This window comes from Rhinolophus sinicus, chromosome 11 (assembly GCF_057876585.1).
Source record: "Rhinolophus sinicus isolate RSI-liver-muscle chromosome 11, RSI-T2T, whole genome shotgun sequence".
NCBI lineage: Eukaryota > Metazoa > Chordata > Mammalia > Chiroptera > Rhinolophidae > Rhinolophus > Rhinolophus sinicus.
In genome coordinates, this window is record NC_142511.1 from 27,353,233 (window position 1) to 27,370,263 (window position 17,031).

Genomic DNA, 17,031 nt, shown 5'->3' on the forward strand with positions numbered 1-17,031 from the left:
GATCCCCAACCTGCCGGACGATTCTCTGCCAACCAACAGACCCACCAAGCCGGCCCACTGCAGTCCGCGCCCCTCTGCAATTTGCAGTCCACCATCCGCGCTTCCTACCTTGGCCACCGCAGCTCTGCCAGTGGCCAATGGCCAACTGGCAACAGCTGATGGCCAAGCGGTAACAGCTGATGTCCGTGCAGCCCCCACGCAGCACCCCTCCACGCGAGGCCCAGAGCCTGGAAAGTGCTCTCTGCAAGTCTGTCCCCACAGTCCCCGTCTGTCTCTCTCCGCCTACCTCTTGCTCCGTCTCTGGCCTTCTCTCATCCTCTCTCTCAACACCCTGGGTCAGGAGAGGTGATGTGTAGCCAGTGAAGTGACCAGTGATCGGGCGGGACGCCGGTCGCTGATGAGGGGCGAGGGCCCAGACAGAAGGCTGTGTGACGAAGGGTGGCGGCAGTCTGGAGGTGCTGCCCCCTGGTCGCGGGTGGCTCTCCCTGGCTTTGGGCCAGTGGGTGGGGCCGGCCAGGGCCAGGGCCTGGGTCGCACGTCCCTAGGGTGGAGGGGACTGAGAGGACCCTGCGACCCCCTCGGTGGCCCTGAGTGGTGGGGACAGCACAGCAGCAAGGGGGGTGTGCGGTTGTGGGGCTGGGGGGGGGGGGATGAGAGGGGTTGGGGTAGGGGGGCGTGGTAAAAGCCATTCCGGGCGTGGGGAGTCCCAGGATGCCAGGGCGCCCAGACATATGTCACAGTCAGGGAAGTGACAGAGGCCTGTGGAGCCACTGGGGGGCGCGAAGGGGCCTCGCTGCGGGCCAGGAGTAGCTCGTCGCCCACACCAGCACCAGCGGCGACCGGAGGAGGCGGGGAGCGGGCGGGAGGCACTCGGGCAGACATGCTCGCCACCCGAGCGGCCCAGCAGCATGGCGCGTGCGCTCAGGAGGCAAGTCGGGAGCAGGCTCTTGGAGTGCCGGGAGCCGGGTCCCAGTGCCTAAGGCCATACCACCCTGAACGCAGCAGATCTCGTCTGATCTCGGAAGCGAAGCAGGGTCTGTCCTGGTTAGTACTTGGATGGGAGACCGCCTGGGAATACCTGTTGGCTTTTGCTAGCGTCTCCTTTTGCATCGCCGCTCCGGCGTGGCTCCCTCTGCAGCCTCCCAGCCAGCCGCAGGTCCCCCTGACCAGCAGAGGGTCAGCCGCCCGGCACTACAAGCTGGCAGCCCCGGCCGCACACCAGGCCCGTGGGCCAGGGCTCCCCCCACACACCCTCCTCTCAGTCCTCTTCGGTCCCGCAGGCCGTCATCGCGAATCCTTCGCCGACTCGCGGTCGCCGCCACCGCCGCCTGCGCCAAAGCCACCGCCACCACCGGGCTCCCCACCCCCCCCACCCCCCCACCCCCCCCCACCCCCCCCGCCAGCGCTGCCCTCGCCCCCGCCCCTGTCCCCGCCCCCGCCGCCGCCACCGCCAAACTCCCTCAAACTCCCTCCTGTGCTCTCCCCACCTCGGCCGCCAGCACCGCGCTCCCCATCTCCGCCACCAGTGCTGCCCTCTCCCCCACCCCCGCCCCCGCCGCCGCCATATCCGTACTCCCTCAATTCCCTCCTCCGCTCTCCCCGCCTCCAGCACCGCCATCTCCCCCGCCCCCGCCCCAGACCCCCGCAGCCACCATCGCCATACTCCCTCAGTCTCCCGCCTCTGCTCTCCCGGCCTCCGCCGCCAGCACCGCCCTCACGCCCTCCCCAGCCCCCGCTGCCGCCATTGCCGCACTCCCTCAATTCCCTCCTCTGCTCTCCCCGCCTCCAGCACCGCCATCTTCCCCGCCCCCGCCCCAGCCCCCGCCGCCACCAATGCCATACTCGCTCAGTCTCCCGCCTCTGCTCTCCCGGCCTCCGCCGCCAGCACCGCCCTCACGCCCTCCCCAGCCCCCGCCGCCACCGCCGCCGCCATCGGCCCCCGTGTCCCAGCGCCCACCGTCAAAGCCCCCATTGTCGCCGCCGCCATCGTCGCCCTGGCGCCATCCACGCGGTTGCCATCGCCTACCTCGCCACCCTCCCCTGCCTCCGCCGCCGCCGCCGCAGCCGCCCCCGCCGCCGCCGCGGGGTCCTCCCACAACTCCCAGGCCCAGGGTTGCCTGCTGGTGCAGGCCTCCACCAGCCTTGGGGCTGCGGTTGGGGGTAAACCTGGTGGCGGTAGGGGGGCGGGTTGTATGCCGGTCTGGGTGCGGGGAGTCCCAGGATGCCAGAGTTCCACGACTTCTGGCACCATCAGGGAAGTGGCAGTGTCCCATGGAGCCCCGGGTGGCGCGAAGGGGCCTCGCTGTCGGCCAGGAGTAGCCCGCCGCCCACGCCAGGGGCATTAGGAAGAGGCGGGGAGCCGGACTGGGGGGGGACGCGGTGCTGGCAGAGCCGGCCCGCGGGTCGATGCTCGCCACCGGAGCGGCTCATCTGCATGGCGGGCGCTCACGAGACAGGCCGGGAGCAGGCTCTTGGGGCGCGGGAGCCGGGTCCCAGCGTCTACGGCCATACCACCCTGAACGCGCCCGATCTCCTCTGATCTCGGGAGCTAAGCAGGGAGGGGCCTGGTTAGTACTTGCATGGGAGACCTCCTGGGAATACCTGTAGGCTTTTGCTCGCCTCTCCTTTTGCGCCGCCGCCCCGGCGTGCCTCCCTCCGAATCCCTGCCGCCCCTTGCCCCTCTGCAACCCCTGCAGCCGCCCAGCCAGCCGAAGGTCCCGCTGGCCAGAGGAGGGACAGCCGCCCAGCACTACAAGCTCGCATCCCCGGCCGCACACCAGGCCTGTCGGCCAGGGCTCCCCCCCTCTCCCTCTTCTTAGTGCTCTTCGCCGAGGCAGGCCGTCAGCCTGCAGCAGTCAGCCGCGTCTAGGTCGCCGCCGCCGCCACCGCCATCGCAGGGCTCCCTCTCGCTCCCCGACCCTGCCGCCGCCGCAACCCCCAACGCCCAAGCCCAGGGCTGCCTGCCGGCGCAGGCTTCCACCAGGCTCTCTCCATCCCAGGACGTGCCGGTCCTTTGCACCTCGGCCCGAGCCCAGGGGACGCCCATCCCTGCGCCTGCCCCTGGGCCCCGAGACACAGGATCGGCGTGTCCTCGGGCAAACGGGACGCCCACCCGCCCCGCCCCACCGGAGTCTTCTGTCTCCGCGGGCAGGCACCTCTCCCCACACCCCCGCGCGTCCCCTCCCGTCTCCCACAAGAGCCAGGAGCCCTCCCTTCCCGCCGGCCACGGTGTCCCCGACACAAAGGGCACAAAGAGCCGGGACAAACCAGGGGACGGCGGGAGCAGCACCCCAACACACCACGCGCCATCGACTCCAGGGGAGACCGCCACAAGGGAAGAGCAGGCACGCAGGCACACAATCCTCACAACCAGGGTGCCTGGGGGCTGCCACTCTCCTCCCGCGGGCGGGTCCCTGGGCGGGGCTCAGAGCCCACTGGCCCTCCGGAGACCCTGGCGGCCCGCCCCGGGGGCTTCAATGGTGACTGCCAACGCCAGGGCAATGCCTCCTTGGCGGAGCCCAGCCCCGGGCACGACCACACTCCGGTGGAGAAGCCACCACTTCAACACAGCCTCAGTGCGTCTGTCCCAGTCCGTGTGCCCGAATGTGCGTCCCTCCCACCCTCCCCCACCCCATGTCTGTCTGGCTCTGTGACGTGCCTGTTGGGTTCTGGCTCTGGCTCAGGAGCTCTCTCCCCGCGTGCCAGCCCCCTCTTTCTCTGTCTCTGTCCATGTCTCTCTGTATGTCTAGACACATACATGTACATATACGTGTATATTTCCATCTCGCTCCCTCTTACTCCTCCTCCCGTTCTGTCTGTCTGTCCCTGTCCTGCGGGGACTCTAGTCCCTCTGCCCGCACAAGAACGCAGGATTTGGCGAGGCCAAGAAGGAACACCCACAGAGCCACGGATAGGGGGCTCATAGCACCATGTCTCACGGGCGGCTGGCTTGGAGACACGGCAAGCCGGAGCCGCCCGATCCCCCACCTGCTGGCCGATTCTCTGCCAACCAACAGACCCACCAAGCCGGCCCACTGCAGTCCGCGCCCCTCTGCAATTTGCAGTCCACCATCCGCGCTTCCTAGCTTGGCCACCGCAGCTCTGCCGGTGTCCAATGGCCAACTGGCAACAGCTGAAGGCCAAGCGGTAACAGCTGATGTCAGTGCAGCCCCACGCAGTACCCCCGTCCCCCGGTACCCCCGTCTCCCCGTCACCCCTGTCTCCGTTCCCCCGGTTCCCCGTCTTCCTGTCCCCCGTCTCCCGGGTCCCCCGTCCCCACGTTCCACCATCCCCCCTATTCCGGTCCCCCCCGTCCCCTGTTCCCCCCGTCCCCTGATCCCCCTGTTCCCCCGTACCCCCATCCACCCTCTCCCAGTCCACCCGTCCCCCGGTGCCCCCGTCCCCCCAGTGCCCCATCCCCCGTCCCCCCTCCCCCGTCCCCCCAGTCCCCCCACGCCCCTGGTCCACCCGTTCCCCATTCCCTCGTCTCCCGGTCCCCCCCTCCCCGGGTCCCCCGACCCCCGTTCCCCCGTCTCCCGGTCCTCCGTCTCGCGGTCCACCTGTCCCCCGGTCCCCCAGTCCCAACGTCTCCCCGTCCCCCCGTCCCTCCTTCGCCTGGTCCCCCCGTCCCCCCATACCCCCGGTCTCCCGTTCCCCGGTCCCCCGTCTCCTGGTCCCCCGGTCCCCCGGTTCCCCCGGCGCCCAGGCGCCCTTCTACCGGTCCCCCCGTTCCCCGGTCGCCCCGTCTCCCGGTCCCCAGTCTCCCGGTCCCCAGTCTCCCGGTCCCCTGTCTCCCGGTCGCCCGGTCTTCCGGTCCCCCGGTCCTCCGTCCAGTGTTACCCCCTTCCCCCGGTCCCCCGGTCCCCCCATCTCCCTGTCCCTCTGTCTCCCGGTCCGGCCGCACACCCATCCCCCCGTCTCCCGGTCCCCCGTCTCCCGGTCGCCCGGTCCCCAGGTCCCCCGTCTCCCGGTCCCCTCATCCCCTGGACCCCCAACCCCCGGTCCCTGGTCCCCCGGTCCCCCAGTCCCCCGGTTCCCCCATCGCCCTGGCCCCCGTCTACCGATCCCCCAGTTCTCCGTTCGCCCCGTCTTCCGGTCCTCCCGTCCCACAGTCTCCCGTCTCCCGGTGTCCCATCTCCCGGTCACCCCGTCCCCGGTCCCCCGTCTCGCGGTCCCCCGTCTCCTAGTCGCCCCGTTCCCCGGTACCCGATCTCCCGGTCCCCTCATCCCCCAGTCCCCCAACCCCCGGTCCCCCGGTCCCCCCGTCCCCCGGTCCCCGGTCCCCCGGTCCCCCCATCTCCCGGTCCACTGGTACCCCCGTCCCCCCAGTCCATTCATGCCCCTGGTCACCCCGTCGCCCGGTCCCCTATCCCCCGGTCCCCCCAACCTCCGGTCCCCCGGTCCGCGGGTCCCCTGGTCCCCCCATCCGCCGTTCCCCCGGTCCCCACCGTCTCCATTGCCCCGGTCCCCCCGTCCCCCGGTCCCCCCGTACCCCGGTCCCCCCGACCCTCCAGTCCCCCTGTCCCTCTGTCTCCCGGTCCCCCCGTCACCCCGTCCCCCCGGCCCCAGGTCCCCCATCTCCCGGTCCCCCCGTCTCACGGTCCCCCGTTCCCCCGTTTCCCGGTCCCCCCCTCCCCATGTCCCTCGTCCCCCAGTACCCTCGTACTCCTGTCCCTCCATCCACCGGTCTCCTGGTCCCTCCGTCCCACCGTCCGCCAGTCCCACCGTCCTCTCATTCCCCCAATCCCCCAGTCCCCCAGTCTCCCTGTCCCCCAATTCCCCGGTCTCCCTTTCCCCTGGTACCGTGTCCCCCCATCTCCCGGTCCCCCCGTCCCCTGGTCCCACTGTCTCCCAGTACCCAGTCCCCCTGTCCCCCCGGTCCCCTGGTCCCCTTGTCCCCCCATCCCCCAGTCCCCCCGTCCCCCCGGCCCTCTCGTACTCCCGTCCCCCCATCTTCCGGTCACCCCTTCCCCCCGTCCCACATGCCCCCGTCTCCCAGACCCCCCGTCCCCCGGTTCTCCCAGTTCCAACGGTCTCCCTGTCCCCCTGCCACCCTTCCCCCATCTCCTGGTACCCCGTCCCCCGGTACCCCCGCCCCGGGTTCCTACAGTCCCACCGTTCTCCCTGTCCCCCCCCTTACACCCGTCTCCCGGTCCCCTGTCCCCCGGTCCTCCCATCCCCCGGTCCCCCTGTCCCCCCGTTCTGTCTGTCGGTCCCTGTCCTGCGGGGACTCTAGTCCCTCTGCCCGCACAAGAACCCAGGATTTGGCGAGGCCAAGAAGGAACACCAACAGAGCCACGGATAGGGGGCTCATAGCACCATGTCTCACGGGCGGCTGGCTTGGAGACACGGCAAGCCGGAGCCGCCCGATCCCCCACCTGCTGGCCGATTCTCTGCCAACCAACAGACCCACCAAGCCGGCCCACTGCAGTCCGCGCCCCTCTGCAATTTGCAGTCCACCATCCGCGCTTCCTAGCTTGGCCACCGCAGCTCTGCCGGTGTCCAATGGCCAACTGGCAACAGCTGAAGGCCAAGCGGTAACAGCTGATGTCAGTGCAGCCCCACGCAGTACCCCCGTCCCCCGGTACCCCCGTCTCCCCGTCACCCCTGTCTCCGTTCCCCCGGTTCCCCGTCTTCCTGTCCCCCGTCTCCCGGGTCCCCCGTCCCCACGTTCCACCATCCCCCCTATTCCGGTCCCCCCCGTCCCCTGTTCCCCCCGTCCCCTGATCCCCCTGTTCCCCCGTACCCCCATCCACCCTCTCCCAGTCCACCCGTCCCCCGGTGCCCCCGTCCCCCCAGTGCCCCATCCCCCGTCCCCCGCTCCCCCGTCCTCCCAGTCCCCCCACGCCCCTGGTCCACCCGTCCCCCATTCCCTCGTCTCCCGTTCCCCCCCTCCCCGGGTCCCTCGACCCCCGTTCCCCCGTCTCCCGGTCCTCCGTCTCGCGGTCCACCTGTCCCCCGGTCCCCCAGTCCCAACGTCTCCCCGTCCCCACGTCCCTCCTTCGCCTGGTCCCCCCGTCCCCCCATACCCCCGGTCTCCTGTTCCCCGGTCCCCCGTCTCCTGGTCCCCCGGTCCCCCGGTTCCCCCGGCGCCCAGGCGCCCTTCTACCGGTCCCCCCGTTCCCCGGTCGCCCCGTCTCCCGGTCCCCAGTCTCCCGGTCCCCTGTCTCCCGGTCGCCCGGTCTTCCGGTCCCCCGGTCCTCCGTCCAGTGTTACCCCCTTCCCCCGGTCCCCCGGTCCCCCCATCTCCCTGTCCCTCTGTCTCCCGGTCCGGCCGCACACCCATCCCCCCGTCTCCCGGTCCCCCGTCTCCCGGTCGCCCGGTCCCCAGGTCCCCCGTCTCCCGGTCCCCTCATCCCCTGGACCCCCAACCCCCGGTCCCTGGTCCCCCGGTCCCCCAGTCCCCCGGTTCCCCCATCGCCCTGGCCCCCGTCTACCGATCCCCCAGTTCTCCGTTCGCCCCGTCTTCCGGTCCTCCCGTCCCACAGTCTCCCGTCTCCCGGTGTCCCATCTCCCGGTCACCCCGTCCCCGGTCCCCCGTCTCGCGGTCCCCCGTCTCCTAGTCGCCCCGTTCCCCGGTACCCGATCTCCCGGTCCCCTCATCCCCCAGTCCCCCAACCCCCGGTCCCCCGGTCCCCCCGTCCCCCGGTCCCCGGTCCCCCGGTCCCCCCATCTCCCGGTCCACTGGTACCCCCGTCCCCCCAGTCCATTCATGCCCCTGGTCACCCCGTCGCCCGGTTCCCTATCCCCCGGTCCCCCCAACCTCCGGTCCCCCGGTCCGCGGGTCCCCTGGTCCCCCCATCCGCCGTTCCCCCGGTCCCCCCCGTCTCCGTTGCCCCGGTCCCCCCGTCCCCCGGTCCCCCCGTCCCCCGGTCCCCCCGACCCTCCAGTCCCCCTGTCCCTCTGTCTCCCGGTCCCCCCGTCACCCCGTCCCCCCGGCCCCAGGTCCCCCATCTCCCGGTCCCCCCGTCTCACGGTCCCCCGTTCCCCCGTTTCCCGGTCCCCCCCTCCCCATGTCCCTCGTCCCCCAGTACCCTCGTACTCCTGTCCCTCCATCCACCGGTCTCCTGGTCCCTCCGTCCCACCGTCCGCCAGTCCCACCGTCCTCTCATTCCCCCAATCCCCCAGTCCCCCAGTCTCCCTGTCCCCCAATTCCCCGGTCTCCCTTTCCCCTGGTACCGTGTCCCCCCATCTCCCAGTCCCCCCGTCCCCTGGTCCCACTGTCTCCCAGTACCCAGTCCTCCTGTCCCCCCGGTCCCCCGGTCCCCTTGTCCCCCCATCCCCCAGTCCCCCCGTCCCCCCGGCCCTCTCGTACTCCCGTCCCCCCATCTTCCGGTCACCCCTTCCCCCCGTCCCACATGCCCCCGTCTCCCAGACCCCCCGTCCCCCGGTTCTCCCAGTTCCAACGGTCTCCCTGTCCCCCTGCCACCCTTCCCCCATCTCCTGGTACCCCGTCCCCCGGTACCCCCGCCCCGGGTTCCTACAGTCCCACCGTTCTCCCTGTCCCCCCCCTTACACCCGTCTCCCGGTCCCCTGTCCCCCGGTCCTCCCATCCCCCGGTCCCCCTGTCCCCCCCGTTCTGTCTGTCGGTCCCTGTCCTGCGGGGACTCTAGTCCCTCTGCCCGCACAAGAACCCAGGATTTGGCGAGGCCAAGAAGGAACACCAACAGAGCCACGGATAGGGGGCTCATAGCACCATGTCTCACGGGCGGCTGGCTTGGAGACACGGCAAGCCGGAGCCGCCCGATCCCCAACCTGCCGGACGATTCTCTGCCAACCAACAGACCCACCAAGCCGGCCCACTGCAGTCCGCGCCCCTCTGCAATTTGCAGTCCACCATCCGCGCTTCCTACCTTGGCCACCGCAGCTCTGCCAGTGGCCAATGGCCAACTGGCAACAGCTGATGGCCAAGCGGTAACAGCTGATGTCCGTGCAGCCCCCACGCAGCACCCCTCCACGCGAGGCCCAGAGCCTGGAAAGTGCTCTCTGCAAGTCTGTCCCCACAGTCCCCGTCTGTCTCTCTCCGCCTACCTCTTGCTCCGTCTCTGGCCTTCTCTCATCCTCTCTCTCAACACCCTGGGTCAGGAGAGGTGATGTGTAGCCAGTGAAGTGACCAGTGATCGGGCGGGACGCCGGTCGCTGATGAGGGGCGAGGGCCCAGACAGAAGGCTGTGTGACGAAGGGTGGCGGCAGTCTGGAGGTGCTGCCCCCTGGTCGCGGGTGGCTCTCCCTGGCTTTGGGCCAGTGGGTGGGGCCGGCCAGGGCCAGGGCCTGGGTTGCACGTCCCTAGGGTGGAGGGGACTGAGAGGACCCTGCGACCCCCTCTGTGGCCCTGAGTGGTGGGGACAGCACAGCAGCAAGGGGGGTGTGCGGTTGTGGGGCTGGGGGGGGGGATGAGAGGGGTTGGGGTAGGGGGGCGTGGTAAAAGCCATTCCGGGCGTGGGGAGTCCCAGGATGCCAGGGCGCCCAGACATATGTCACAATCAGGGAAGTGACAGAGGCCTGTGGAGCCACTGGGGGGCGCGAAGGGGCCTCGCTGCGGGCCAGGAGTAGCTAGTCGCCCACACCAGCGGCGACCGGAGGAGGCGGGGAGCGGGCGGGAGGCACTCGGGCAGACATGCTCGCCACCCGAGCGGCCCAGCAGCATGGCGCGTGCGCTCAGGAGGCAAGTCGGGAGCAGGCTCTTGGAGTGCCGGGAGCCGGGTCCCAGTGCCTAAGGCCATACCACCCTGAACGCAGCAGATCTCGTCTGATCTCGGAAGCGAAGCAGGGTCTGTCCTGGTTAGTACTTGGATGGGAGACCGCCTGGGAATACCTGTTGGCTTTTGCTAGCGTCTCCTTTTGCATCGCCGCTCCGGCGTGGCTCCCTCTGCAGCCTCCCAGCCAGCCGCAGGTCCCCCTGACCAGCAGAGGGTCAGCCGCCCGGCACTACAAGCTGGCAGCCCCGGCCGCACACCAGGCCCGTGGGCCAGGGCTCCCCCCACACACCCTCCTCTCAGTCCTCTTCGGTCCCGCAGGCCGTCATCGCGAATCCTTCGCCGACTCGCGGTCGCCGCCACCGCCGCCTGCGCCAAAGCCACCGCCACCACCGGGCTCCCCCCCCCACCCCCCCCCACCCCCCCCCCCGCCAGCGCTGCCCTCGCCCCCGCCCCTGTCCCCGCCCCCGCCGCCGCCACCGCCAAACTCCCTCAAACTCCCTCCTGTGCTCTCCCCACCTCGGCCGCCAGCACCGCGCTCCCCATCTCCGCCACCAGTGCTGCCCTCTCCCCCACCCCCGCCCCCGCCGCCGCCATATCCGTACTCCCTCAATTCCCTCCTCCGCTCTCCCCGCCTCCAGCACCGCCATCTCCCCCGCCCCCGCCCCAGACCCCCGCAGCCACCATCGCCATACTCCCTCAGTCTCCCGCCTCTGCTCTCCCGGCCTCCGCCGCCAGCACCGCCCTCACGCCCTCCCCCGCCCCCGCTGCCGCCATTGCCGCACTCCCTCAATTCCCTCCTCTGCTCTCCCCGCCTCCAGCACCGCCATCTTCCCCGCCCCCGCCCCAGCCCCCGCCGCCACCAATGCCATACTCGCTCAGTCTCCCGCCTCTGCTCTCCCGGCCTCCGGCGCCAGCACCGCCCTCACGCCCTCCCCAGCCCCCGCCGCCACCGCTGCCGCCATCGGCCCCCGTGTCCCAGCGCCCACCGTCAAAGCCCCCATTGTCGCCGCCGCCATCGTCGCCCTGGCGCCATCCACGCGGTTGCCATCGCCTACCTCGCCACCCTCCCCTGCCTCCGCCGCCGCCGCCGCCGCCGCCGCCGCCGCCGCCGAAGCCGCCCCCGCCGCCGCCGCGGGATCCTCCCACAACTCCCAGGCCCAGGGTTGCCTGCTGGTGCAGGCCTCCACCAGCCTTGGGGCTGCGGTTGGGGGTAAACCTGGTGGCGGTAGGGGGGCGGGTTGTATGCCGGTCTGGGTGCGGGGAGTCCCAGGATGCCAGAGTTCCACGACTTCTGGCACCATCAGGGAAGTGGCAGTGTCCCATGGAGCCCCGGGTGGCGCGAAGGGGCCTCGCTGTCGGCCAGGAGTAGCCCGCCGCCCACGCCAGGGGCATTAGGAAGAGGCGGGGAGCCGGACTGGGGGGGGACGCGGTGCTGGCAGAGCCGGCCCGCGGGTCGATGCTCGCCACCGGAGCGGCTCATCTGCATGGCGGGCGCTCACGAGACAGGCCGGGAGCAGGCTCTTGGGGCGCGGGAGCCGGGTCCCAGCGTCTACGGCCATACCACCCTGAACGCGCCCGATCTCCTCTGAGCTCGGGAGCTAAGCAGGGAGGGGCCTGGTTAGTACTTGCATGGGAGACCTCCTGGGAATACCTGTAGGCTTTTGCTCGCCTCTCCTTTTGCGCCGCCGCCCCGGCGTGCCTCCCTCCGAATCCCTGCCGCCCCTTGCCCCTCTGCAACCCCTGCAGCCGCCCAGCCAGCCGAAGGTCCCCCTGGCCAGAGGAGGGACAGCCGCCCAGCACTACAAGCTCGCATCCCCGGCCGCACACCAGGCCTGTCGGCCAGGGCTCCCCCCCTCTCCCTCTTCTTAGTGCTCTTCGCCGAGGCAGGCCGTCAGCCTGCAGCAGTCAGCCCCGTCTAGGTCGCCGCCGCCGCCACCGCCATCGCAGGGCTCCCTCTCGCTCCCCGACCCTGCCGCCGCCGCAACCCCCAACGCCCAAGCCCAGGGCTGCCTGCCGGCGCAGGCTTCCACCAGGCTCTCTCCATCCCAGGACGTGCCGGTCCTTTGCACCTCGGCCCGAGCCCAGGGGACGCCCATCCCTGCGCCTGCCCCTGGGCCCCGAGACACAGGATCGGCGTGTCCTCGGGCAAACGGGACGCCCACCCGCCCCGCCCCACCGGAGTCTTCTGTCTCCGCGGGCAGGCACCTCTCCCCACACCCCCGCGCGTCCCCTCCCGTCTCCCACAAGAGCCAGGAGCCCTCCCTTCCCGCCGGCCACGGTGTCCCCGACACAAAGGGCACAAAGAGCCGGGACAAACCAGGGGACGGCGGGAGCAGCACCCCAACACACCACGCGCCATCGACTCCAGGGGAGACCGCCACAAGGGAAGAGCAGGCACGCAGGCACACAATCCTCACAACCAGGGTGCCTGGGGGCTGCCACTCTCCTCCCGCGGGCGGGTCCCTGGGCGGGGCTCAGAGCCCACTGGCCCTCCGGAGACCCTGGCGGCCCGCCCCGGGGGCTTCAATGGTGACTGCCAACGCCAGGGCAATGCCTCCTTGGCGGAGCCCAGCCCCGGGCACGACCACACTCCGGTGGAGAAGCCACCACTTCAACACAGCCTCAGTGCGTCTGTCCCAGTCCGTGTGCCCGAATGTGCGTCCCTCCCACCCTCCCCCACCCCATGTCTGTCTGGCTCTGTGACGTGCCTGTTGGGTTCTGGCTCTGGCTCAGGAGCTCTCTCCCCGCGTGCCAGCCCCCTCTTTCTCTGTCTCTGTCCATGTCTCTCTGTATGTCTAGACACATACATGTACATATACGTGTATATTTCCATCTCGCTCCCTCTTACTCCTCCTCCCGTTCTGTCTGTCTGTCCCTGTCCTGCGGGGACTCTAGTCCCTCTGCCCGCACAAGAACGCAGGATTTGGCGAGGCCAAGAAGGAACACCCACAGAGCCACGGATAGGGGGCTCATAGCACCATGTCTCACGGGCGGCTGGCTTGGAGACACGGCAAGCCGGAGCCGCCCGATCCCCCACCTGCTGGCCGATTCTCTGCCAACCAACAGACCCACCAAGCCGGCCCACTGCAGTCCGCGCCCCTCTGCAATTTGCAGTCCACCATCCGCGCTTCCTAGCTTGGCCACCGCAGCTCTGCCGGTGTCCAATGGCCAACTGGCAACAGCTGAAGGCCAAGCGGTAACAGCTGATGTCAGTGCAGCCCCACGCAGTACCCCCGTCCCCCGGTACCCCCGTCTCCCCGTCACCCCTGTCTCCGTTCCCCCGGTTCCCCGTCTTCCTGTCCCCCGTCTCCCGGGTCCCCCGTCCCCACGTTCCACCATCCCCCCTATTCCGGTCCCCCCCGTCCCCTGTTCCCCCCGTCCCCTGATCCCCCTGTTCCCCCGTACCCCCATCCACCCTCTCCCAGTCCACCCGTCCCCCGGTGCCCCCGTCCCCCCAGTGCCCCATCCCCTGTCCCCCGCTCCCCCGTCCCCCCAGTCCCCCCACGCCCCTGGTCCACCCGTCCCCCATTCCCTCGTCTCCCGGTCCCCCCCTCCCCGGGTCCCCCGAACCCCGTTCCCCCGTCTCCCGGTCCTCCGTCTCGCGGTCCACCTGTCCCCCGGTCCCCCAGTCCCAACGTCTCCCCGTCCCCCCGTCCCTCCTTCGCCTGGTCCCCCCGTCCCCCCATACCCCCGGTCTCCCGTTCCCCGGTCCCCCGTCTCCTGGTCCCCCGGTCCCCCGGTTCCCCCGGCGCCCAGGCGCCCTTCTACCGGTCCCCCCGTTCCCCGGTCGCCCCGTCTCCCGGTCCCCAGTCTCCCGGTCCCCTGTCTCCCGGTCGCCCGGTCTTCCGGTCCCCCGGTCCTCCGTCCAGTGTTACCCCCTTCCCCCGGTCCCCCGGTCCCCCCATCTCCCTGTCCCTCTGTCTCCCGGTCCGGCCGCACACCCATCCCCCCGTCTCCCGGTCCCCCGTCTCCCGGTCGCCCGGTCCCCAGGTCCCCCGTCTCCCGGTCCCCTCATCCCCTGGACCCCCAACCCCCGGTCCCTGGTCCCCCGGTCCCCCAGTCCCCCGGTTCCCCCATCGCCCTGGCCCCCGTCTACCGATCCCCCAGTTCTCCGTTCGCCCCGTCTTCCGGTCCTCCCGTCCCACAGTCTCCCGTCTCCCGGTGTCCCATCTCCCGGTCACCCCGTCCCCGGTCCCCCGTCTCGCGGTCCCCCGTCTCCTAGTCGCCCGGTTCCCCGGTACCCGATCTCCCGGTCCCCTCATCCCCCAGTCCCCCAACCCCCGGTCCCCCGGTCCCCCCGTCCCCCGGTCCCCGGTCCCCCGGTCCCCCCATCTCCCGGTCCACTGGTACCCCCGTCCCCCCAGTCCATTCATGCCCCTGGTCACCCCGTCGCCCGGTCCCCTATCCCCCGGTCCCCCCAACCTCCGGTCCCCCGGTCCGCGGGTCCCCTGGTCCCCCCATCCGCCGTTCCCCCGGTCCCCCCCGTCTCCGTTGCCCCGGTCCCCCCGTCCCCCGGTCCCCCCGTACCCCGGTCCCCCCGACCCTCCAGTCCCCCTGTCCCTCTGTCTCCCGGTCCACCCGTCACCCCGTCCCCCCGGCCCCAGGTCCCCCATCTCCCGGTCCCCCCGTCTCACGGTCCCCCGTTCCCCCGTTTCCCGGTCCCCCCCTCCCCATGTCCCTCGTCCCCCAGTACCCTCGTACTCCTGTCCCTCCATCCACCGGTCTCCTGGTCCCTCCGTCCCACCGTCCGCCAGTCCCACCGTCCTCTCATTCCCCCAATCCCCCAGTCCCCCAGTCTCCCTGTCCCCCAATTCCCCGGTCTCCCTTTCCCCTGGTACCGTGTCCCCCCATCTCCCGGTCCCCCCGTCCCCTGGTCCCACTGTCTCCCAGTACCCAGTCCCCCTGTCCCCCCGGTCCCCCGGTCCCCTTGTCCCCCCATCCCCCATTCCCCCCGTCCCCCCGGCCCTCTCGTACTCCCGTCCCCCCATCTTCCGGTCACCCCTTCCCCCCGTCCCACATGCCCCCGTCTCCCAGACCCCCCGTCCCCCGGTTCTCCCAGTTCCAACGGTCTCCCTGTCCCCCTGCCACCCTTCCCCCATCTCCTGGTACCCCGTCCCCCGGTACCCCCGCCCCGGGTTCCTACAGTCCCACCGTTCTCCCTGTCCCCCCCCTTACACCCGTCTCCCGGTCCCCTGTCCCCCGGTCCTCCCATCCCCCGGTCCCCCTGTCCCCCCGTTCTGTCTGTCGGTCCCTGTCCTGCGGGGACTCTAGTCCCTCTGCCCGCACAAGAACCCAGGATTTGGCGAGGCCAAGAAGGAACACCCACAGAGCCACGGATAGGGGGCTCATAGCACCATGTCTCACGGGCGGCTGGCTTGGAGACACGGCAAGCCGGAGCCGCCCGATCCCCCACCTGCTGGCCGATTCTCTGCCAACCAACAGACCCACCAAGCCGGCCCACTGCAGTCCGCGCCCCTCTGCAATTTGCAGTCCACCATCCGCGCTTCCTAGCTTGGCCACCGCAGCTCTGCCGGTGTCCAATGGCCAACTGGCAACAGCTGAAGGCCAAGCGGTAACAGCTGATGTCAGTGCAGCCCCACGCAGTACCCCCGTCCCCCGGTACCCCCGTCTCCCCGTCACCCCTGTCTCCGTTCCCCCGGTTCCCCGTCTTCCTGTCCCCCGTCTCCCGGGTCCCCCGTCCCCACGTTCCACCATCCCCCCTATTCCGGTCCCCCCCGTCCCCTGTTCCCCCCGTCCCCTGATCCCCCTGTTCCCCCGTACCCCCATCCACCCTCTCCCAGTCCACCCGTCCCCCGGTGCCCCCGTCCCCCCAGTGCCCCATCCCCCGTCCCCCGCTCCCCCGTCCCCCCAGTCCCCCCACGCCCCTGGTCCACCCGTCCCCCATTCCCTCGTCTCCCGGTCCCCCCCTCCCCGGGTCCCCCGAACCCCGTTCCCCCGTCTCCCGGTCCTCCGTCTCGCGGTCCACCTGTCCCCCGGTCCCCCAGTCCCAACTTCTCCCCGTCCCCCCGTCCCTCCTTCGCCTGGTCCCCCCGTCCCCCCATACCCCCGGTCTCCCGTTCCCCGGTCCCCCGTCTCCTGGTCCCCCGGTCCCCCGGTTCCCCCGGCGCCCAGGCGCCCTTCTACCGGTCCCCCCGTTCCCCGGTCGCCCCGTCTCCCGGTCCCCAGTCTCCCGGTCCCCTGTCTCCCGGTCGCCCGGTCTTCCGGTCCCCCGGTCCTCCGTCCAGTGTTACCCCCTTCCCCCGGTCCCCCGGTCCCCCCATCTCCCTGTCCCTCTGTCTCCCGGTCCGGCCGCACACCCATCCCCCCGTCTCCCGGTCCCCCGTCTCCCGGTCGCCCGGTCCCCAGGTCCCCCGTCTCCCGGTCCCCTCATCCCCTGGACCCCCAACCCCCGGTCCCTGGTCCCCCGGTCCCCCAGTCCCCCGGTTCCCCCATCGCCCTGGCCCCCGTCTACCGATCCCCCAGTTCTCCGTTCGCCCCGTCTTCCGGTCCTCCCGTCCCACAGTCTCCCGTCTCCCGGTGTCCCATCTCCCGGTCACCCCGTCCCCGGTCCCCCGTCTCGCGGTCCCCCGTCTCCTAGTCGCCCCCTTCCCCGGTACCCGATCTCCCGGTCCCCTCATCCCCCAGTCCCCCAACCCCCGGTCCCCCGGTCCCCCCGTCCCCCGGTCCCCGGTCCCCCGTCCCCCCATCTCCCGGTCCACTGGTACCCCCGTCCCCCCAGTCCATTCATGCCCCTGGTCACCCCGTCGCCCGGTCCCCTATCCCCCGGTCCCCCCAACCTCCGGTCCCCCGGTCCGCGGGTCCCCTGGTCCCCCCATCCGCCGTTCCCCCGGTCCCCCCCGTCTCCGTTGCCCCGGTCCCCCCGTCCCCCGGTCCCCCCGTCCCCCGGTTCCCCCGACCCTCCAGTCCCCCTGTCCCTCTGTCTCCCGGTCCCCCCGTCACCCCGTCCCCCCGGCCCCAGGTCCCCCATCTCCCGGTCCCCCCGTCTCACGGTCCCCCGTTCCCCCGTTTCCCGGTCCCCCCCTCCCCATGTCCCTCGTCCCCCAGTACCCTCGTACTCCTGTCCCTCCATCCACCGGTCTCCTGGTCCCTCCGTCCCACCGTCCGCCAGTCCCACCGTCCTCTCATTCCCCCAATCCCCCAGTCCCCCAGTCTCCCTGTCCCCCAATTCCCCGGTCTCCCTTTCCCCTGGTACCGTGTCCCCCCATCTCCCGGTCCCCCCGTCCCCTGGTCCCACTGTCTCCCAGTACCCAGTCCCCCTGTCCCCCCGGTCCCCCGGTCCCCTTGTCCCCCCATCCCCCATTCCCCCCGTCCC

At 71.4% G+C, this 17,031-nt stretch overlaps 4 pseudogenes; all 4 read left to right on the top strand.

The window, feature by feature from the left end:
- The first annotated feature begins 974 nt into the window (after nucleotides 1–974).
- Nucleotides 975–1,094, top strand: LOC148756802 (5S ribosomal RNA; annotated as a pseudogene).
- A 1,403-nt stretch (nucleotides 1,095–2,497) lies between these two features.
- LOC148756803 (5S ribosomal RNA) lies at nucleotides 2,498–2,617 on the top strand (annotated as a pseudogene).
- A 7,093-nt stretch (nucleotides 2,618–9,710) lies between these two features.
- Nucleotides 9,711–9,830, top strand: LOC148756804 (5S ribosomal RNA; annotated as a pseudogene).
- A 1,415-nt stretch (nucleotides 9,831–11,245) lies between these two features.
- On the top strand, nucleotides 11,246–11,365 carry LOC148756805 (5S ribosomal RNA; annotated as a pseudogene).
- The last annotated feature ends 5,666 nt before the right edge of the window (nucleotides 11,366–17,031 follow it).